This window comes from Schistocerca cancellata, chromosome 10, assembly GCF_023864275.1.
Source record: "Schistocerca cancellata isolate TAMUIC-IGC-003103 chromosome 10, iqSchCanc2.1, whole genome shotgun sequence".
NCBI classification, from domain to species: Eukaryota; Metazoa; Arthropoda; class Insecta; order Orthoptera; family Acrididae; genus Schistocerca; species Schistocerca cancellata.
In genome coordinates this window covers 3421423-3445758 of record NC_064635.1, presented here as the reverse complement: position 1 = coordinate 3445758, position 24336 = coordinate 3421423, and the positions used below count along the sequence as shown (strand labels likewise).

At 46.0% G+C, this 24336-nt stretch overlaps 1 protein-coding gene across 1 annotated transcript in view; it reads right to left on the bottom strand.

The window, feature by feature from the left end:
- Positions 1-24336, bottom strand: part of LOC126106792 (alpha-(1,6)-fucosyltransferase) — a 345214-nt gene that overhangs the window by 203950 nt on the left and 116928 nt on the right. Inside the window, exon 3 of the mRNA XM_049913180.1 lies at positions 13904-13996. The gene's annotated coding sequence lies outside the window, so the exon portion shown is untranslated. The remainder of the gene's footprint in view (positions 1-13903; positions 13997-24336) is intronic.

Below are 24336 nucleotides of genomic sequence, written 5' to 3'. Positions count from 1 at the left end.
GTCCACTACTTGGAGTAGTACTTTCTCCCTACAACGTCTCCATTAAGATAGACACATTTTGCGCCACCGCTGAATCCAACACTGGGATGGCGTGTCGACTGCTGCGGTGTTCCGTGTTGGGCACGTCAAACACGATCTGTCACCCTGAGCACGTACGTCACTTCCGGTCGACGTTCTCGAAGTTTACTACTCGCGTGGTCCTGCTATGCTGTGCCGCACTACCACACCCTCCGATGTCTTCACTCCGTTGCGATGTACTGGAGCTGTTACCTGTCCTGAACAGCTTCAGCTTTAGGATGTACATTAATTTCGTGCAACCACTCTGCTTCCTACTTTTTGGAAGTCAGGTCGTCTACCAGCGTAGGTTCTTCTTTTGCCCATTATCAGCTTGTTGCAGCAAAATACATGCAGCACACGCGACGATTATTAAATCCTCTTCTTCCTTCGTTATACAGGCCGGTGAAATTGTAATTAAAACGCTAGTTCATAACAATAACAAAACGAGAGAAACGTCGGTAAGTTATCAGAGCCAACTGCGATTCCACTCGGCCGGATCCCTCAGCTCTTCGTTTGGTGTGAATGAGAAGCCGACGCCAACGCATTGCCGAGCAACGTTCCGACTAATCCATCTCTATCGTTCGTCGGTCTTCGTTCACCTCGCGAGTACGCGCCTTAAGAGGATAAGAGTGGAACATTTTGCACAACACTGACTGTCGTACGCACTTGTTTAGAGCTACTCTCAAATCGCCTCTGTCCCCAAGACGTGTGCTCTCCTGCCGAGCGCTCTTTGGATGGATTTGGATCGCTTCCAAATGCACGCGTCACTTCTTTCTGCTAGCAGCTTCCCTGAGAGGGATCAAAGTTCAAGGCAAACAGCCGCTGGCGCTAAGGTCCGCTAAGGAACACACGGCCGCTATTGGCGGTTGTGGTGCAGAAGCTTCAGGAGACCCGATCAAAGGACTGGACAGCGAACGTCGCACAGGTTAGGCTTTCAGGATAAACGAAGCGACGGCGAATGTAGTGAGGAGGACTAGAGAGCACGACGACGACTCGTGTTTAACATCGAAACAGGGAACGTAGTACTGTAACAAGTGAAACACTGTTCCTCCCACTGGTCGAGGAAGATAAGACGTCTGAACTGGCACAGGCGAATCAAGTTGTCTCCAACAAAAGACCTGTATCGACACCAGATCCTGATCGGGAAATGAGGAACAAGTCTCTGAACCTATAACTTTATACCTGAACCCAAACAACAAAGTGCTTGACTGTGGATCACAGCTGAGCAAGGAAGACGGCCACGTTGTCGGTTCGCCATTACCCACCGCGCACATACTGGAGCATCAGTACAGAACGATATGGCGACAATTTGTACAACACAGAGACCACACTCGTTTCTTGATTGCTTGTTGCTTTGGCAGCCGCTCTGTAAAGAAGGATCTGTCGATTAGTGTGTTATTCTGATCAGAATATAGAGCACAGCGCTGTGTGGAAGTGAAAAGGGGAGCATCAAAAACCAGACACAAAGAAAGCAGCACCATTAGAGATGCGAGTAGCCACGTAATAGGGGTGCGAGGATAATTTTTTAATGCAGGTTGCATACATTCAGGAAACAGCGCACATTCAGGGCCAAACCTATTGTCCTCTCTTCATTGAAAGGCCCTTAACCTACTGTTCTGGTAAGTGGATTATGACTCCCTGTGGATAATCCGTCCTTCTGGGAAACCTGCAGCCACACCTCCCCCTTATTCTCCCCCACTCCTCTCGTAGATACAAGCACAGTTTAGATATCAAATTAATTTATTAATTAAATCAATCAATTAATTAACCCCCTCCTCTAGGATACCCCCCGCCTTCCCTCATCTGGAAACCGATAGGAAAGAGACTCAGTTGATTGGCTATTTGGTAGGAAATCGATTACAGTGTTTCGAATACTGTTTAAACAAACAATATTCCACACATTGCCTTGTCTACCAGAAATTGTTTAAACAAACTATGGTACATAAGGCAGTTTCTGAAAGATAGTTTATTTACTTATTTAAAGAACTTGTCGGGAAATTGGCTGCAGTGTATGGGGTACTGTTTATTTAAAAGTTCTGAGGATGACAAGGCAGTATGGAATATTTAAACAATTGCAGCACTCTTTTATCTCGATCGTGCAAGGAATACCGTCACCATAAGTCACAGCACGTAATGACACTGTTGAAGATCTTTCGGCCGCACAGCACGCGCCGTCCGCCGGCCCGCACACACACAGCACCCCTCTGACATCTGACAGCCGGCCGGAGTGGCCGAGCGGCTCTAGGCGCTTCAGTCTCGAACCGCGCAACCGCTACGGCCGCAGGTTCGAATCCTGCCTCGGGCATGGATGTGTGTGATGTCCTTAGGTTAGTTAGGTTTAAGTAGTTCTAAGTTCTAGGGGACTGATGACCTCAGATGTTAAGTCCCATAGTGCTCAGAGCCATTTGAACCATTTAGATGTTTCAAACCGTAACTATCAGTATTTACAATGTGCTTCTCTGTCCTCTCCACCAATCACAACCTCGCAGTGTCAGCTAACAAATACTCGTACCTTACGGAACAGCTGCTATATGGTTTTCTAAAAACATTCTACCGTGTTTCTGTTGAGGTAACTGATACATGCTAGCTGACTGCTGTCTTTGATGCTTCCCTGCAAAAGAGAGCCGCGCGGGATTAGCCGATCGGTCTTAGGCGCTGCACTAATGGGCTGTGCAGCTGATCCCGGCGGAGGTTCGAGTCCTCCCTCGGGCATGTGTGTGTGTGTGTGTGTGTGTGTGTGTGTGTGTGTGTGTCCTTAGGATAATTTAGGTTAAGTAGTGTGTAAGCTTAGGGACTGATGACCTTAGCAGTTAAGTTCCATAAGATTTCACACACATTTCAACATTTTTTTGGAAAAGAGAACCATCTGCCTCTAAACTGGCATGGATCTGCGTTGAAGGATGACAGTAGATGAAGTGACAGGTTGAGAACGGTAGTAACAAAGTATGATTTAATGATAGACTGATGATGCATTCTAGAGAGAGGAAATATTGCTTCAGGTATTTATCACGCATTTAATCATTTTTTCGGTTGTTCTCTCAGGGTATGTCAGTTGTGTGGTATAACTTGCTATCCACCTGTATACAACTGCGTGTGATTTAAAGTGCTGTCTGCCTGCAATTGTTAACAGCAAACATCTCCGTAACACTATCAGCCGATGACTTGCAGCGCATGTGTGATGAATAATGTTCAGCGATGGAAAACCTATTTCAACACCCTTCTCTAGGTGAACGAGGATGTACGTGTAGTACTCCATTTCTCGATCACACCTTGTACGTAAATCGAGGCTTCAGTTTCATATAGGTACAAAGCGACTGCTACTATACTTTTCATGATCGTCCTATTCAAAATGCATGCTTGTGAATCATCGGGCAGAGAGCAGGTCCTAGGATTTCTTAGTAGTGTGGTGTATAAAATGCGCAAATAATTTTCATAGAAAATTGAACAGCACATGGGTATGTCAGCAATCTGACCATATACATATGGGAAACTGTGAAAAAATATGGAAAATGATATAAAATCGGTAAATTCTTGGAAAACAAGCCATAATCACGAAAAATTTATGTGAAACGTAAAAATTGAGGGAAATATGATGAAACATGTAAAACCGCGAAAACCTAGTGAAATTATGGAAACTGGCTGAGAATACATAAAATCAGAGAAAAATACCATGAAATGAGTACTGAGGAAAATCAATGAAATTGTGTTTTCTGGAGGAGGAAAGTAGACTGACGCTACACGTACACACCTTAAGAATGGGAAGAGGAGGCGTTCTAGAAACGTGGCGTCAAGGTGAAACGGGAATAATAAGCCGCACTTCAGCAATACAGCCTAACACCGGATCACCTACAAGTTCGTCACCACAGTCTGTCGTTGAGAAACTTGCAGGGAGAATGTATGTGATGTGCTGGAAATATATTTCTTACATTGGAATATTAACAGTGTTGCATTCCACATGACTAATTGGTCAGAAACCGCACAGCTCTAGCATTATAGCCTGTTTATGTGGTGAACTGCTTAGCCTTTGGAATCTGTTTATGTTCCACGATCATTTCTTTCTCATATCTGCTCGATACGGACACCAAACACCGGAACAATACTTAAGAATTGATAGCGCAGTTGGATTTCAGTAAAATGTTTCAAACTCTGTCCGTCTGCCGGTCCACCATGCGTAAAGCACGCGTTTCTTCTTAATTGTCCGTCATATCATCACACCATAGGTATGGGGTGCCACCATACTAAAAAAGTGCACATCTGGAGAGATAGATGGATGCCGTCAGTAAGATTGGTTTGGAACCGTCTTCACTTAACAGCAGGGGTTAATTAATTTATTTATTTACTTAATCGGTTAATTTGATATCTAAATGGTGGTTGTATCTATGAGTGGAGGTCACAGAGGGGTGGGGATTGGAAGGGGGGAAGGGTGGTGGGGGAGTTTTCTCAGAAAGATGAATCATCCCCAGGGGGCCATAAGCCACTTAGCAGAACATCAGGTTAAGGACCCGTCAATCAAAAGAGAACAAACCATTTGCCCCTGAATGTACTCAACCCACAAATTGTGCTCGCACCCCTGTTACCCCATTACTCGTGTGGAGATGCTGCCGAAGATTATTATTAATTGAGTGGAAGATAAATTACGAAGTGGACTACTACTAGGAACACTGGGTGAGGAAAGAATTGTGAGGAAAAAACATGCGACTTTTCTGTGACGTATCAGACTGACATGAAGAAGCTTCAGCAGCCGTGCACTCCAGTCCCACACAGAGGAAGAGTGTTTTATCGCGTAATAGTCGTGTTTCCGATCACTAAGTAATACAGCATACTTACTTTCGAATCCAATGATAGTAATTAAGAGACTATTGCAGGTTAACAGGTTAGTAAATTTGATCGGCATATTTATAGAGTCATGTAGACCCAGTGATGTAATTCCCAGGTCAAGGACCATAGGACGGTGGGGGCGAGTCGCATTTAACATCCTCCGATCAGTTAAATTCAGAAAGCCATAGGGCGGCGTAAATCGGTAGCGTCAGGAGCTGCTGCGTGCAAGTTTGCGGTGCACACACGCCGTCGCTAAGGCAGACCACAAACTGTTTTCTTCCCGCGGTCGTTTCTCCTGGCGACGCGACACCTTAGCTGACTTGGAACTCGTCTTCACTGCGAACACCGGCAAACTCTGCTTATATAAACACGTGTCAGGTCAGCAGTAACGACACAGCATAGGAACAGTGGGTGTTGTTGACGATCCAACTGATGATGAGCAAGCCGTTCCGGACGCTGGTTTCTCTGATTTCGGCTCAGAGGACGCGGTGCCACTCTCTCTCTCTCTCTCTCTCTCTCTCTCTCTCTCTGTCCCGCCTCGTCAGCTGCCGGCACGGCGCACCCATCGGTGCTGGCGGCGTCCTGGGAGACGACGCCCTGTCCCTCTTTGCGTCCGTATCCCAACTTCTCCTGGCCGGCTACGCTCTGTCTCGGTTATTTGCTATTCCCAACAGCTCAGCTCGTTTCAGTGGATACCACTCTCTGGGAGCTGGACGCTCTAGCATTTTTCACTTTATTGTCATTCCGTGTTGTTAACTTTTCGTACATAATGAACAGCACACTGACGAGTAATACAGAATTGTGGGTTGCTTTCGTTTCATAGTGTAACTAGGCTACCTCGCATTTAATCTGTGTTTCACGCTCCATATACCTTCACTGCTTTAAATGCCTGTCTCTTATCTGTCTGTAGTTTCCCCACGCCATGACCTTCCTCCGTATCGCTTACTCTGATAACAGAAATACCTGTAGTACGGAAAGGGGCCCGACGTCTGCACCGTCAGCGGACGGAAGATCTGCACTCGGGAATTCTTTTATCTGCTAACAGGGAAACTGCAACAGACACGACAGCTGATTATGCCGTCAATCTGCATCTCTTCACAGTAACTCAGTGCTACAACCAAAAGAAGAGGTAGTTTAGTGGCATGTGTGCTATGGTGTCGAGGAATAGTTGCTCGCGCTGTAGAAGGAACAGTAGTGGGGGGAATACGAGAAACAAATTGAAGAGGGAGTTTGGTATAGACCGAAATTTTAACACCAGAGAGAAAAATATCAGATTCACCACTCGCTATTCCTGTAACGAACTCCCCCCAGAAAAAAAAAAAAAAAGTGAAACCCTTTTAGCTCTGAAGAAAAGTGCGTGGATTTGGTTAATTGATAGATTATCTCGTTGCCGGTATTACCTCCGAGAAGTCTGTGAACGCCCGACTCGACAATTCTTCTTAGGTCTGTAGAAGAATTCAATTTCTACCAAAACAAGGACTCAGCAACTCTGATTTTAAGTAAGGCTTTTATTATGCGTTGAATTACAAAACGTGATCCGAGGTTAATCAACTAGGTACACCTCGTGTTTAACAAAAGTATCAGTACATCAGTATTTACATTATCATCATAATTTTCTGGTCGTTGGTATTAGAAGATTCTTTTGCTCCTCCGATTACTTTGCACGGCAAGATGCCAATTACAGCATTAATGTTCTTGATACGGCACGCAGCTCGTGCAGAAAATCTCAGACCAAAGTAATAAAACATATCAAACAAATCTTGCTCCTTTGCAAATCATCTTACGTAATGTTTAAACTTTTAACTTCTGGACGACTGTTCCAGATAAACAAACGAAAAGACCTCCTAATAAAGCTTGTTCATTTATGATAAAAAATAGTACGGGATTTCACCCTCGATCAACAAAACGATTTTCCTAAAAAACATTGGGAAATCTCGTACCCTCCCAACAGCCATTATCGAGTGCTGGCTTTGAAAACTTGTTGCACCTTCGAGGAGAGTTATGTTATTCGACGGAGTGACTACACATCGTGAAGAATTGCTCTCATTTCTTCTATTGTCCCATGAAAGGGAAGAAACTATTTTTAATTGAACTCAAAATCTTTGAGCAACTCAAGGCAGAGTTGAACTTTGCAAATCGCGTGTCGACAACCGAGGTGCATCGACTTGGCAGGTACACGCTACATCTCGGCGGCAACTTCAGATTAAATCGCCGTAAAGGAGGGAGAGCTACTCAGAGATGTAGGGGCTCGCGACGGAAAGGATGCCGTGGCGGGCCGCTTCTAACCACCCGCAAGAGTGAAGGCGAGGAAAAACCTGGAATGAGATAACTGGCTGACACTACGCGAGCGTCACTCATGCATTTGGTTTGAGAACAACATGAGACTGGAGGGGGGAATCAGTTTCAGGAAACGGTTTTGCACGTAAGAGGTGGACGGACGGACCACATGGCCCTCTTCCTCTGCTCATGCACGCACGCGGACGCGCCATTGTCCGGCGCTGGCTTTGTGCAGTCGGCGGCCGCGCCATTAATCTGACAGCCGGCGGCGGAACAGTGCTCTCTGATGAGGCCGCGAAGCGTGAAACCTCGCCGGCGGCTATCGCGGCCGCACGCGCGCGAGCGGACCGGAAACACAAACCGGCGGTTAGCCGAGGACAATGCGGGAAAATGGGGGCACGTCGCCTGCGTGGACGAGCTGAGGGCATTCACCAACGTTATTATAAAGCAGCAACTGGCCGATGGGCGAGAAAACGGGGAAAGGACACGGATTATATTTAAGTGTTGTGGAGAAAAATTGTTGATGTGTACTGCACTGACACATCGAGAAGTGATGGCGAAATTGTAACAATAGGAGAAGAAGCACAATTAATGGAAACGATAAGAATGAGGAAAACATGCTCGCTGGGCGACAGATACGAAGAGTCATGGAAAGGAAGATTTGAGGGAAGAGAGGGAGAGAATGCCGGATTCCATAAAATGTGGAGCATCTGAGCAGCAGAAGGGACCGGAGCGGAGCGGGGCAGGGTGGAGTGGGGACTGTAAGAGTCGCTACGGATAAACCACGGGAGAAATGCGAAGCCACGAAAACAATACCGGGCGCACTGCTGCCATTCCAACTCAGATTCCAGTTCACACCACTTTGCAGTTTTTGTGTCAATCACATTGCCTGCTGACTCACGGGACAGACCTTTGCACCGCGGGAAAAGTCGAGGTGCTTACTGCGAACTCGGCGCGGGACTTTCATACAGTATACACGAAGATACTCACTACACCAAGCAGGCGGTTCTGTTTCTGATTATTATTATCTTTCTTTCCTTTCTCACACGTTATGTCTGGTCAAAAATGGAAAGTGACGCGGACCTTGATCAAGGGTGACTTCCTTTTAACTCTACGGTATATGTTACATTGCATTTAGGAACTTTCGGGTAATTGAATATGTATCAATAATTACGGATTTCTGTAGTTGTATATATAAGTTTGGATGTAGCTGTATTGCGTTGATGTACTGGTGGATATTGTGTGGTATGACTCCCGTAGTTGATAGTATAATTGGTATAATGTCAACTTTATCCTGATGCCACATGTCCTTGACTTCCTCAGCCACTTGGATGTATTTTTCAATTTTTTCTCCTGTTTTCTTCTGTATATTTGTTGTATTGGGTATGGATATTTCAATTGGTTGTGTTAATTTCTTCTTTTTATTGGTGAGTATGTCAGGTTTGTTATGTGGTGTTGTTTTTTCTGTTATAATGGTTCTGTTCCAGTACAATTTGTATTCATCATTCTCCAGTACATTTTGTGGTGCATACTTGTATGTGGGAACGTTTATGTTGTAAGGCAAGCTGTTGATGTATTATTTTTGCTACATTGTCATGTCTTCTGGGGTATTCTGTATTTGCTAGTATTGTACACCCGCTTGTGATGTGATCTACTGTTTCTATTTGTTGTTTGCAAAGTCTGCATTTATCTGTTGTGGTATTGGGATCTTTAATAATATGCTTACTGTAATATCTGGTGTTTATTGTTTGATCCTGTATTGCAATCATGAATCCTTCCGTCTCACTGTATATATTGCCTTTTCTTAGCCATGTGTTGGATGCGTCTTGATCGACGTGTGGCTGTGTTAGATGATACGGGTGCTTGCCATGTAGTGTTTTCTTTTTCCAATTTACTTTCTTCGTATCTGTTGATGTTATGTGATCTAAAGGGTTGTAGAAGTGGTTATGAAATTGCAGTGGTGTAGCCGATCTATTTATATGAGTAATTGCTTTGTGTATTTTGCTAGTTTCTGCTCGTTCTAGAAAGAATTTTCTCAAATTGTCTACCTGTCCATAATGTAGGTTTTTTATGTCGATGAATCCCCTTCCTCCTTCCTTTCTGCTTAATGTGAATCTTTCTGTTGCTGAATGTATGTGATGTATTCTATATTTGTGGCATTGTGATCGTGTAAGTGTATTGAGTGCTTCTAGGTCTGTGTTACTCCTTTTCACTACTCCAAATGAGTAGGTCAATATTGGAATAGCATAAGTATTTATAGCTTTTGTCTTGTTTCTTGCTGTCAATTCTGTTTCCAGTATTTTTGTTAGTCTTTGTCTATATTTTTCTTTTAGTTCTTCTTTAATATTTGTATTATCTATTCCTATTTTTTGTCTGTATCCTAGATATTTATAGGCATCTGTTTTTTCAATCGCTTCTATGCAGTCGCTGTGGTTGTCCAATATGTAATCTTCTGGTTTACTGTGTTTTCCCTTGACTATGCTATTTTTCTTACATTTGTCTGTTCCAAAAGCCATATTATTAATAATAATATTATTATTATTAATAATAATTTATTTACTATCGCCGCCAACGGCCAACATCGACAGCGGCTAAGGCTGGGTCACAGTGTCATCGATATCGGTGGATTCCGGCGACGACTGACATCGGCCGAACATGGCCGATCTTTTCAAAGCGGTACACGCCACTACGTGCGCGGTCACCCTGTCACCGATACCATCGCCCGAACGCACAGACTTCGGACGGTAATCGGTGAAACTCAAATCAGTTTGTTGTTTTCGGTCAAATTGACCGGCGTTCTCACACACGAAATACGAACTGTGAGAGACTGGTAAGTTTAGTCCATAGGAGGGAGAGTTTGTGGCGTCCTAAGGATGAAAAATATTACAGCTGCGATGTAGTTCGGAATGAATGGACTGAAATCGAGGTTTACTGGAAACCATAAGTAGACAGAATCTTTGTCGGAAAATTTAGGCGTAAATTATAACTTCAAGAAGTAGTGTGTTCGAGTGTGAATGCTTGTAGTTATTGTACTGCATATTTTTTGTGTTTTCGTAGGTGACCATTAGCCGTCTACAGATTATTATTACTGCTTACTTTTTTTGTGACAGCAATGTGGTGATTCTGTCGTATGAAGTGTGTAATAATATTCGTAGAACTTGTCTGATTACTGCGATAACTGAGGGCAGTGTGCACAGTACGGCACTCACCGCATTCTTTTCGAGACAGATACCACATTCACTTGGCGCCGTAAGAGCAAAAGCCGCAAAGCAACAGTCGCCTCTAAGTAAAGACGCGTCGTAGTATCCATCACACCCCAGGAGGTTAAAATCTAACCTACTCCACACACTAACCTGAACCGTCCTAACCTAACCTAACCTGACCTCCCTGGTCCCACCAAAAACTGGACGTCCTGTGAGCAAGGTGTCTACCAGTGTTAGCAACCTTGTCGGTGCCACTGTGAAAGCAGATAAGAGCCGGCTGCAGGGGCACGCGTGTCGCGTGACGCTGGCCGACCCGCTGGCTGCCCTGTTTGAGTCCAGTACAGTACAGTTCTTTGCTGGATAAGCTGCCAGTCGAGCCGTTCTGCCTATTGGATTTAGAGCCTGCATCTACCCGGACGTCATTGTTCTCGTATTTTCTTTTCATTCGGTGTTCTGCCCGCGTTGAAGATAGCTGTGTTTATGGATTACGCATTCGTGTCGGGATCGCACAGAAAAACCTTCTATTCCGCTATCTAAGTATCGCCGTGTTCACTTTGTAATCTCGCCGTACTGTGCGTTTGCCCAAACAAACTTCCTCCTACGCTACCGTATCGTGGGTAGTCTATCACTTCCTTCAGTACCGGACGTAATTAAAGCTCCGTAATTTCACTGCCTTCATTCCAACAAATACAAATACATCGCGTCGAGACAAGTACTTGCCGTGCTCATACACTTTTAGTGTTATTTCACCACCACAAACAGGACAGCTCTCACTTACAACACGAACGAAAACCAGACACGTGTTTTTAACATCAACTATACATTTCTGGCAAAAATCTGTTAGCTTTATTTTCACACTCCTTAAAGATTTCTCTCGGTTTCTCCATTCCTCTTCTGAAAAACAGCCACAGTGTCTGTTCGCTGCTCTAAGCGAGAACACTAATCACGGTTCTTCTCGAGCAACTACACACCAAGTAAACAAAGACCTTCGAGCACAGAACACTACACAGACCAAGACGACGAAAACCACAGCACTTGGAGTAAACAGTTACGTGACAAAAGTAATGGGACAGACGTCTGCACGCACACAGTTGGCGGCAATGTCGTGTGCTGAAGCTGCGAGAGCAGAGTCCACTGGCGGAGCAGTCGTTTGTTCTCAGGTGACTGACACGTACTCACCTGACTCGTGTGATCACAGCCGCACTTTCAACGCGGATTGGTAATTGAGCTAGCAGCACGGAACATTCCAACTGGGAAGTCGTTAGGGAATTCAATATTGAGAGATCGACAGCGGCAAGAGTGTGTAGAGAACAGCAGAGCAGCACGTTGGTCGGTGTTGACACACTGCGGAATAACCTGAGAAATCGATGTGGGACGTACGACGAATGTATCCGTTAAGAGTGCGCGGCGAAACCTGACGTTACTGCGCTACGGCAGCAGAGGACGGACGCGAGTGCCTTCGTTGACAGCACGTCTCCCGCAGCGCCTCTGCTGGGCTCGTGACCACATCGGTTGGACCCTAGGCGACTGGTCAGATGCGTGCCCATTTCAGTTGGTAGGAGCTGACGGTAAGGTTCGAGACATTGCGCCAGCTCGTGGTGGCTGCACAATGGTGTGGGCCGCGTTTACGTGGAATGGGCTGGGTCCTCTAGTCCAGCTGAACACACCACTGACTGGAAGTGGTTGTGTTCGGTTACTTGGAGACCACTTGCAGCCATTCACGAAGTTCGTGTTCCCAGACAACGATGTCGTGTCACAGTTCCACAATTCGTTTGAAGAACATTCTGGACAATTTGAGAGAATGATTTGGTCACCAAGATGGCCCGAAATTAATCCCAACGAAGAACATACATAGGACGTAACCGAGAGGTCAGTTCGTGCACAAACTCTTGCATCGGCAACACTTCCGAAATTATGGACGGCCTTAGAGGCAGCGCGGCTGTGTGTTTCTGCAGGGGACTTCCAATGACTTGTGGAGTCCTCGCCACGGCCAGTTACTGCGCCACAGCAGGGCGGGAGGAGGTCCGACACCCCGTGACTTTTGTCACCTCAGTGTGTATCGACCAGACGAGGCACTGGCCGTGTCCCGCAGGCACGCTGCTCCCTCGGCGACCGACACACTCGATCCGTCCGGCTGGCGGAGGCTGCGCTGTCGCGGGTACCCAGCCGCACCAAAACCGCCCACTGTTACATTCCCGGCCACCTCGTCCGCGAGAGAAGCTGACACAAAGTAAAGTGCATCTCACAGATTATCGGAGCGGCTCAGAAAACGAAAGGACATCTGCGGATGTGGCGGGAGCCACGTCTCACTCCGCTACGAACACTGGCTCGAGAGCAAAAGTACCTGTGGGTGTGGCTGGAGTCTCGGCAGCGAGCACGCGTAGCAGCGCAACACGCAGCGCCTGGAGAAGGCGGCTAGTGGAGGCTGACACGCTGCGTCTGCGGCCATCGTCTCGCCTTTAACCTCTGCTGGGGACACTTCCGATGACGTCTCTGAATGTCTGTGGAGGGATGGGAGCCCACACTTCCTCGAGAGCGGGAAACCGGAGAAGGTGGTGATGTTGGAGGCTGGCGTCTGGTGTTCCGCTGGCTTCGGATCGCTATTCTCGGCAGGTGAGTATGTTACGGAGCTCTTATTGTCCACAAACCACTGCCTCAGACGCGCTTCTTTATGACGGGCTGCACTGTCATACTAATACGATCATCGCCTCTGAACTGTCATACTGTAAAATGTGTTCATATCCTTCTGAAATCCTCGTCCTCTTAAACGCAATGAGAGGAGAACACTGTAACCGGGAAAGACATAACGTAACACCACGTCTGCCGTACTTCACCGCTGGCATTACAAGTGACATCAGTTATCGTTCTCCAAACAAGCGCCAATACCGGACTGCCACAGGTTACAGCGTGATTCGTCACTCCAAAATCGCACGTTTTCGGTAGCGTCGCTCTCTGCGCCGCCTCAGCCACCGGCTTGCCAGGGACTGCTGCGACATTCTGCCGCGTTCTTCCTGCCTGCCTCTACGCAGTTTTAGCCGATTCGGAATGCCCCTGATGGATCTGCTACTCATGTGACACCCAATGATCTGTAACCGTTCCAAGTGACTCGGTTCTCATAACGTACCTATTTTGCTTCTCTACAGACAACACCGTACACGCCGATTTCTTCTGTAGTGGCGGGGTCCGCATCTCGTGGGATCTAGTGGTCAATTCCTCATTACGTATATGTGTCCCGATACTTTTGAAGAGACAGTCTATCGAGATGAAAAATGTAACAAAAAACACGCTGAATGCCCGAAAGCACACTTTAATCACTCAAACTGACAAAACTTGTGAGAGCAATTATGCGGCAAATTGGCAGTGTAGATGTATAGGAAGACGACTCAACTATGAAGAAATAAATGTCGCCCACTAGATAGATAAAAATGTTGATCACACTGCATACATTTCAGTGAACAGAAAACCTTTTCTTCCGTTTTCTACCGAGGGTTTCCACTGCGTCGTTACTGGCATATGAACGTTCAGCTTTACAAGGGTGAGGTACTCACCGCTAACCACTCGCGCTGTGATTACGGGTAGCAATCTTTCAGCTCTTGACTGCCTCCTCCTACGTTGAGCTGATGCTCTGGGGACCTCCTTACCTGCAAAACAGGAAACAACACTTTGAGAGCCTTCACTTAACACCAGCACACTTTATTCTATTCCGTTCACAATCAGGTCTTCACTCGCACGAAGTGCCATCAACTGGGGATCTCAAATTCATTATATCTTTCTACATTTCCACGAAAGACGCTTCCAATCAAATCGCGTGCCTGTTAAGTATCGCTTCAGTTATGCGACTAGATTCCTTATTCCCTGTCAAAGACGTCATAGTGCGTACACTACTGGCCATTAAAATTGCTACGCCACAAAGATGACGTTCTACAGATGCGAAATTTAACCGACAGGAAGAAGATGCTGTGGTATGCAAATGATTAGCTCTTCAGAACATTCACATAAGGTTGGCGCCGGTGGCGACACCTACAACACGCTGACATGAGGACAGTTTCCAACCGATTTCTCATACACAAACAGCAGTTGACCGCCGTTGCCTGATGAAACGTTGTTGTGATGCCTCGTGTAAGGAGGAGAAATGCGTACCATCACGTTTCCGACTTTGATAACGGTCGGATTGTAGCCTATCATGATTGCGGTTTATCGTATCGCGACACTGCTGCTCGCGTTGGTCGAGATCCAATGACTGTTAGCAGAATATGGAATCGGTGGGTTCAGGAGGGTAATACGGAACGTCGTGCTGGATCCCAACGGCCTCGTATCACTAGCAGTGGAGATGACAGCCATCTTATCCGCATGGCTGTAACGGACCGTGTAGCCACGTCTCGATCCCTGAGTCAACAGATGGGGACGTTTGCAACACAACAACCATCTGCACGAACAGTTCAACGATGTTTGCAGCAGCACGGACTATCAGTTCGGAGTAGAGATGGGGGATCCGCTCTTGAACTGATTCATAGAGTTGAATCTTTCAAAGGAGTGTACAATCAGTGATTCAGAAAAAAAAAGAACGGTAGCTCCAAACGTTTCCCACGGCAGAGAGAGAGAGAGAGAGAGAGAGAGAGAGAGAGAGAGAGAGAGAGAGAGACGGAGCATATCAGCAGCGCCTCTGCTGGTCACAGCACAGTGCACGCCACACAACACAGGCAGCGCCGGCCTCTGCCCTGCTTCTACCTTGGCTGCCTGCATTGTGCAGTGCCTCATTGGATTTTGTGTTTCACATATGCCGTGCCGTCTCTGTGCGTCATCTGCCGCGTGCAGTGTCTGGCGCAGCTTAACTTCGCATCGCACTCTGTCAGCGATCGTTTCAGTCGCACGTCCTGCCCTCTGGGCAGTTAATGTGAGCAACAGGACAGAGAGCCACCTAGCGGATAACATAGGAACTACTTGCAACAACCTGCTCGCAAGGGAACGGACGATTTGTCTTGGAGCGGTTGAGTGGTGGCCGTTCACCACTCCCCCCACCCTCAGAACTCGCCCGCTCAACGCTCACCCCACCGTTCTCGACTCCAGAGCGTTGAGCAAAGCAACTCAGGTGTCACTCTGGTCTCTGCGGTCTTAGCTCACGCAGTAATACAGCTCGCGGCTCGACCTGCTCGACTCAGTGCTTCTGCATCGGAGTTCGTCTCTACTGGAAATTGTTCTTCGTAGTAAAACCGCTATGTATATTACATTATTATGTTATGTATACATCATTTGTTTTTATTTTATTTTTACTTGTTTAAACTGATCAGATTAGGTTCCTGCCGACTCCTCGTACTATAGGATTTTTATTATGGACACTCGAATTTACGCTTTAATTACGAGCGAACCGATAAACGTATCGCAAAATGTGATACACCAATATTTTCCTTGTTCTATTCTGCGTAAGGCTATATGCAGCACTTTCGTTTTACAGTCAAATTTATATTTTTTTTTCTTATTCTGGTACGGATTTTGCGATTTTAGGCGTCTTCCGAAGGAAACGTTCACTTTAAAAATATATGGCTTGCGATGTATTTGTATGAGGTTAATGAAATTTTAATACATTATAGCCAAATATATTGTTAATGTAAATCTCAAGTTACAACATTTTCCGATCACCCAAAAAACCACGATAGTGCAAAATAAATCAATAATCAAAAACTTCGTCATATCGTGGAAACTTCAATAAACAATACAAAATTCTTACTCATTATCTGTGTTACTTCAAAACAGGATCAAATAAGATCAAAATACAGGTATAGTACTGGAATAAACCAAGTTTTAAAGGGCAATGTGCCTTCCATTTATTTTCTATTGTAAATGAGTGGTGAGTCATGAAAAAGAGCTAATTCATTTCAGGGAGTGAACAGTTCTGATCCGATCTCTGAAAAGAACAGTTTTGGCCATCTCTAGTTCGGAGACCGTGGCTGCGCTTACCCTTGACGCTGCATCACAGACAGGTGCGCCTGCGGCGGTGTACTAAACGACGAACCTGGGTGCACGAATGGCAAAACGTCATTTTTTCGGATGAATCCAGGTTCTGTTTACAGCATCATGATGATCGCATCCGTGTTTGGCGACATCGCAGTGAACGCACGTTGGAAGCATGTATTCATCATCTCCGTACTGGCGTATCACCCGGCGCGATGGTATGGGGTGCCATTGGTTACACGTCTCGGTCACCTCTTGTTCGCATTGACGGCACTTTGAACAGTGGACGTTACATTTCAGATGTGTTACAACCCGTGGCTCTACCCTTCATTCGATCCCTGGAAACCCTACATTTCAGCAGGATAATTCACGACCGCATGTTGCAGGTCCTGCACGGGCCTTTCTAGATACCGAAAATGTTCGACTGCTGCCCTGGCCAACACATTCTCCAGATCTCTCACCAACTGAAAGCGTCTGGTCAATGGTGGCCGAGTAACTGTCTCGTCACAGTACGCCAGTCACTACTCTTGATGAACTGTGGTATCGTGTTGAAGGTGCATGGGCAGCTGTACCTGTACACGCCATCCAAGCTCTGTCTGACTCAATGGCCAGGCGTATCAAGCCCGTTATTACGGCCAGAGGTGGTTGTTCTGGGTACTGGTTTTTCAGGATCTATGCACCCAAATTGCGTGAAAATGTAATCACATGTCAGTTCTAGTATAATATATTTGTCCAATGAATACCTGTTTATCCTCTGGATTTCTTCTTGTTGTAGCAATTTTAATGGCCAGTAGTGTAGTGCTCGATGGAAAATCATCGAGTAAAACGTAACAGATATCTGGCGTTCGCCAAGGATTTGGTGTAGGCCCTCTGCTAGTGGTAATCTATGTAAATTATTTACGAGACAATCTGAATAGCCATCTTAGTTTGTTGATTGTGGTGTTACTTACTGTCTAGTAAAGTCATCAAAAGCAACAGCAAAATGATTTAGACACTATATGTCTACCGTACGAAAACTGGCAATTGTTTTCAATAAGAAAAAGTGAGAGGTCATCCACATGAGAACGAAAAGAAATCCGTTAAATTTCCGTTACACGATAGATCACACAAATTTAAAGGCTGTGAATTCAACTAAATATCTAGGAATTCTAGCCGAGAGGTCTAACGCACTGCAGTCATGGATTGTGCGGCTGGTCCCGGCGGAGGTTCGAGTGCTCGCTCGGGCATGGGTGTGTGTGCTTGTCCTTGGGATGATTTAGGTTAAATAGTGTGTAAGCGTAGGGACTGATGACCTTAGCAGTTAAGTCATATAAGATTTCACACACATTATTTTTTTTTGAACCTAGGAATTCCAATTACGAACAATTTACATTGGAACGATCACAAACGTAACGTTCTGGGGAAGGCGAAACAAAGACTGCGTTTTATTGGCAGAACACTTAGAAGATGCAGCCAAGTCTACAATAGACGCTGCATCGCTTGTTCGTCCTCTGCTAGAGTACCGCTGCGCTGTGTGGATGTGCATCAGATAGCACTGACGCAGGACACCGACAACATTGAAAGAAGGGCAGCTCGTCTTGTACTACCGCGAAACAGAGCATGGAGTGCGCTGGGGTGGCAGCCATTCAAACAATGACGTTCTTCGCTGTGGCACAACCTCCTTATGAAATTTGGACCACTTGTCCTTTCTTCTGAATTTGAAATAATTATACTGTCGCCAACCTACATAGGGAGAAATTACAAGCGCCACAAAAGAAGAGAAATCAGCGGTCGTACAGAATGATTTAAGTTTTCATTTTTCCCACGTGCTGTTAAGAGAGTAGATAAATAGCCTGAAGGTGGTCAGAAGAACTCTCTGCGCCAGACCCGTAAGTGTGAATTGTAGGTTAGTTATGTAGATGTAGGTATGTGAAAGGTACAGCAACGCGGAGATGTAAGAGTCGCACGACAGTCGTCAGGAATTTTATGAAAGAAAGAAAGAAAGAAAAGAAAGAAAGAAAGAGCCGACACCTAGCATCCGTGCAAGTGACTCGCCTCGCTGCGACTGCGGACAGCTGCCGCTCAGTGGGGGTGTGGGTCGGCCGGGCAGCGCGCCGGGACAGTCCGCGCATCTGCGATGAACACTGCGTCCGGGTGGCGCAGTGGGTGACGCAACTGCCGAGCAGGCAGGAGATCCCGAGTTGGAGTCTCCGTCCGGCACACATTTGCACTCGTGGGCGCTAATTCCGCATAAAGTCCCGATGCAGCTGATATAATTAATGGAACCCCACAGTGCTGCCAAACATGCGACCTCTGACGAATGTTGGTGTAGTGTCGTGTTGCGAAGGACGAGTGTAGAATGAAGAGAACTGGATGAACACGGAAACTGTTATCTGCAAGTAGGTCCATGTCAAAGAATAGATCACGATGGAGAATGGAGTGGAATACGTAATTACGAGCGTAATGGAAACTAAGTAGTGTAGGGGAGCCCTGTAGGAAGGCTAGGTGAATGGTTGGATGATATTATCCTCTTGAAAAAATGTCTGGGAAAAATTTGGAAATCGGTATTACGGTAAGGCTGTCCGATAACTTTGATACTTGTAACGTACATCTCGCGTACGGACATTTAGTCCAGTCGGCCGCTATACTATACCATACAATAGATCTCAATTTTGTGTACTTTTAGTTTGTTGTATGCAAATGGTTGAAATGGCTCTGAGCACTACGGGACTTAGCTTCTGAGGTCATCAGTCCCCTAGAACTACTTAAACCTAACTAAGCTAAGAACATCACACACATCCATGCCCGAGGCAGGATTCGAACCTGCGATCGTGGCGGTCGCGCGGTTCCAGACTGTAGCGCCTAGAACCGCTCGGCCACCCCGGCCGGCTGTTGTATGCAGGTGGTCTGTACTGCATAAGGTATGTTTTAAACTTCGAGAACACTATGCTAACTTTGTGGTAGCCGAAATTTTCGTACTTATTTCAGTTTTTCCCCTCTAATATCTTTTTTTCATTGCGTCCTACGAGAACCAGAGCTTTCTTATTGAGTCTAAAATTTTCTACAATTTTCACTGAACAAACGTATTTCTACACCACACACGAACCGAGATAAAGAGCTTCCGAATGGCAAAATTGTCAGACTATCAAAACATCGCAAAAAGGATAGGTTTTAGCATTGTAATTTGACATTTGCACTTAGATGCTGAACGACTTAGCATGCTTATGACAGTATTACAGGAGTCGAATACACCAATACTTGGCAGCGATGTCGTGGAGTACTGAATTTCGTATTATTTCCTTTTGTAAGCGCTGAAGAAATAAAATAAAAAAAATTACTTCGAGTGATACGTTAAGAATCGCAGTAAATGTCGTGATATTTGAGTAGGAATGTAAAACAAAATTTCCTAACTGACACTCCTCGAATTATTTTTTATTTCATTTCGTAAATGTACGTAAACTAAAATAACACATAATTAATATTCCATCGCATCACTGTGACACAGATTAAATGTGCGTCTTTAGAGTCCTGCAGTACTGTGTCACACATGCTAAATCCAACTAAATGTGAGTGGAAAAAAAGGAGGTCAAATGGCTCTGAGCATTATGGGACTTAACTGCTGAGGTCATCAGTCCCCTAGACTTAGAACTACTTAAACCTAACTAACCTAAGGACACCACACACATCCATGTCCGAAGCAGGATTCGAACCTGCGACCGTAGCAACCAATGTGAGTGCAAGCGTCTATGATTTTCAGTAGTGCTGAAGACGAATGTTATGTGTTCAAACGCAGGTAATACGTCAGAATATATTATTCTCCTCATTAACCCCGCCTGGGACCGTTTTCTTGTTAAATTTAACAACTGTGTCATTCTGTTACTGTTGGGGTGAAAAACAGTAGCAGAGGTAACGCTCGTTGTATCTGTACCGTCCATGAAAATGGAGCTGTAGCTGCGAAACGTGTTGGAAAATACTTAGAAAGTAAAAATTTTGTGACTGAAGATGGCCGGCCGTGGTGGCCAAGCGGTTAAAGGCGCTACAGTCTGGAACCGCGCGGCCGCTACGGTCGCAGGTTCGAATCCTGCCTCGGGCATGGGTGTGTGTGCTGTCCTTAGGTTGGTTAGGTTTAAGTAGTTCTAAGTTCTAGGGGACTGATGACCTTAGAAGTTAAGTCCCATAGTGCTCAGAGCCATTTGAACCATTTTTTGACTGAAGATGGAATATTATTTATAAAAGAATTCATTAACCTAGAAGTTAAAGTCACGGACAGCCCACGACTTAGTACCTATTAATAATACTTGAGTAGCTTTCAACGTTGAATTTGCAGAATTCCTGAAGATCGATTTTTTTCTTTCAGTCTGACTATGCCCGGGCAGTAGAGATGTGCACCCTTAGCACGATTCACATGACCTGCTGTACGGAAGTACGACGACATTTTCTGGACACTTCGACAAGCAGGTTCAAAGTGCCACATGGCTTCAGGTTTAGAACAGTTTTTTTCATTAGTGTGGGCACCTGGATTAATTCACAGATTTGTCTTTCCTCTGAAGCTCAATACCTCGCAAAATATCTTGTGCACCGGTAAGTTTAACCAGCACAAACTGAATGACATTTAACTCTGTACAAGACAGTTCTACATGCTTTTTGTCTTAGGACAGCAGGAAAAAAATACGAAATAGAGTCAAAATTTCATGGTTTTCCCGTTCTCCCCAAGTTACGAAATGGTACTAAAAGTCGAAAACTTCGATTCCACAATACACACCAACGACATGCAACATACTAAACGCTCAAAAAATTATAACTCTTTTGCAAGGCATTCCCCTTGCAGACTGGAGCAATTGTAAATGCGAATACGATGAGAAGACTAGGGATTCTACCTCGGCGCTCTCGCGAAGAGCTGCTGCAGCTATGAAGTACCCTCCACAGCACACTGGACAATGGCTTGCGCGGCATGTTATCGCCGCTGGCGGAGGTGAGGGCGTCGAACTGTGCGGCGATATTCGAGCAGGGGTACAGGACAGACACACGTAAAGAAGACGAATGAGACGACTGGATTGGGGAAACCACCTTGGATATAAAATGCAACACAAACTGCGTTACAACGAAGAGGCAAGTAGACAGGCACAAAAACCAAAGCCTGCACAAAAAAAGAACACAATTTAATTTCTCTTATCGGGATGGGGACAATTTTCAATTTCACAGATTTCTCAAGACTGCACGAGACTTTATGAACACATTTAAGAGCGCAATCGTGTTTAATTATCAGCACTTTCCCAGGGACGCGCAGATTGTCACGGTGGAGGAAATTATTGCTTACCGTACAGCAGTTATTGCATAAGGCGAAAACAAAGAATAAAGCGCCGACTGCTATCTCGGATAATACATTTTTGTCCGCATGACGGAGGTTCAAATTGCTGCAGATGTACTTTGTTTCAAACGCGGACGTTCAGAGTTACGTAAGTTTATTTTTTGCACAGCGCGGAGATTTCTAGGCTCCTATGGACATGGAAAACACACACAGCGCCGACTACAGGCCAGATTGTAGATAAATGATGCTGCTGTCTCCTGCCCGAAGATTGGTTTCCTGCAGCTGTCCGCGCCGATCTTGCGAGCTGCAACCCACATCCATTTGAAGTTGCTTACGTTGTGTATTGGAGCCTAGCTCTCCCTTTACAATTATTCCCCACACTTTCCTCGATTGCCAAATCGATGATTCCTTGATGGCTGAGTTATTTCCAACGAACAAATCTCTTCTTTTAGTCAAACGGTATGGCAAACTTGTTTCCTCTCCAGCTCTATTCAGTTAATTACGCGATCCACACATTCCATCTTCAGCATTCTCCTGCAGCGCATCATTTCAAAAGCTGCTCCTCCTCCTCCTCTTGCCTGAATCGCTTATCGTCCATGTTGCACTTCCGTGTAAGGCTGCAATCCGTACAGATACCTTCAGAAAAGAGTTCCTAACACTTAAATCTATATCAGGCGATAAAAAATTTCTCTTCTTCTGAGAAGGCTTTCTCGCTACAGTTAATCTGCGTTCCACATCGTTTTTACTCGAGACACCCTCACTTGTCTGCATAAATAAGGAAACTCACGAACCAGTTCCGATTGCTTCTGCATCACCTAATTTAACTGGACTACATTCCACCGTCACACTTCTTTAATTTTTCTGTCGTCGATCTTATAAACTGTTTTCAAGACAATAGCCGTCCCGTTTACCTCACCTCCGCAGTCGTTTACCGGCACTGACAGAATCACAAAACAATCGGCATAGTTAGGGACTTTTGTTTCTCTCCGTTACTCACTTTTGCAAACTTTTCTTTGAGTTCGTTTACTGTTTACTGTACACACAGGTCGAATGAGACTAACAGAGCCACTGAGAACGCGAGAGCTGGTTCACTTGCGCCAGGGACGGAGACGATAGCAACTGCGCAGTCTGGCGACAGCGCAGAGTGGAGCGAGACGGGGAGGCAAGGGAAGCGGCCAGCACAGCACCGCACCGCACCTCAGCTGCGTCGTTCGGGAGGACCGAGGGGCTCCCTCCACACGTCCGTCTCTTCCTTTATCGAGTGGCCATTTCTTCATTATTGCATCTCCTGCGTTTTTAGTTGACTCGTTCTTCATTCCGTTCACTCGCTCTTGTTCGATTTCGATTATGAGGATGATTACGTGTCTAAAGGGACTAAACTACTGGTCTATAAGTCCCACCTCATCGTGAGAGAAACACCTGAAGAAAGTTGGGACTTGGCCGCACCAACTACATAAGCAAGTCAAAGAGTTTAAAAGCGCGTGACACTAGTTATAACACGATAGGTAAGAGAAAAAACCCAGGCAGCAACTGGCATAAGAGGGTCTAAAGGCACAAGGTGAGGGGAGAAGAGGGTAACTAGCGGTCGCATGGGGGTAGCCGCCACAGGGGCAGACTCTCGCTCACATAACCACCCTTTACGCTGGAAGTGGAGGAGTATTACAGTCTAGTGTAAAATCCGCTCTCCCTCAGCAAATGCAATACTACTGTAGTGGCTGTCTCGTCATCTGCAAGTATCTGAGGTAATGAGGCAAGTGAGCTGAGAGCTAGCCGCATTCCCCTTGTGGCTGATATATAGTCAGCACAGCACAACTGCATCTTTCCGAGAAGTCTGGAAAGATGTATGTCACACTCTCTCCCGCTCTCAACTTCTTTTGGGTCGTAGTAGCCTGCCATTCCAATTCCCAGAACCTGAAAATATTGTATCCAAGTTGTAATCCTAAATCTGTGCCCGCTATCCCGACGTCAAGTTGATCTCCTGTCGTTGCGTCCTCAGCTACACGGTCGGCGAGCTCGTTTCCTATAGCGCCTATGTGGCTCGGTGTCATTGTCTTTCCAGAGCTGTAAAGGTCAACCAGTTGGTCCTGGATGTCGGCGATCAAAAGATTTTTGGGATTGCCCAGCGTTATGCCTTTTAAGCAACTCACGGGATCGCTACAGATCTGAAACTTCGTCGTGACCTGGGATTTGAGTTAGCGCAAAGCCTGAGGGAAGGGAACCACCTCTGCAGTGTATACACTGCAGGCATCGGCAGAGACTGGTCCTCGCGCCTCCTTGAACGTGCAAAAGCGTAACCGACCCTGTCGTTGACTTTCGATCGGTCTGTGCAGATGTGTACCTTATCGGAGTAATCGTCGATGATCGAGAGAAACAGCTGTCTGAGGAGGATGGGATCAGCATCCCTCTCGGGACCACCCGTATCACAGGACAGGGTGACGAGGGGAAGCTCCACAATCACATACTAACAGAGGTTCTTGGAGGTCCTTCAGCAGACGCTGGTCTGCTTAGTTTTGGGCGATGTGCAAACAGTCTGCACTGTCGGTTCCGGAACACAGTTGAGTGGCATTAGTGAGTAGGCGCCTGACAGGCCGTGACAGCTTGACTCGCCACAACCTGCTGTCGTCCGTCCCGCAGCAGTGGGACGCCGTCGCCAGGGCTCGTACGGAAGGCCAACCGCACGCCAGTGTGGTGAACAGGGTACAGCAGGCTCAATATGGTCGATGCAGCCGACCCATAGGCAATACA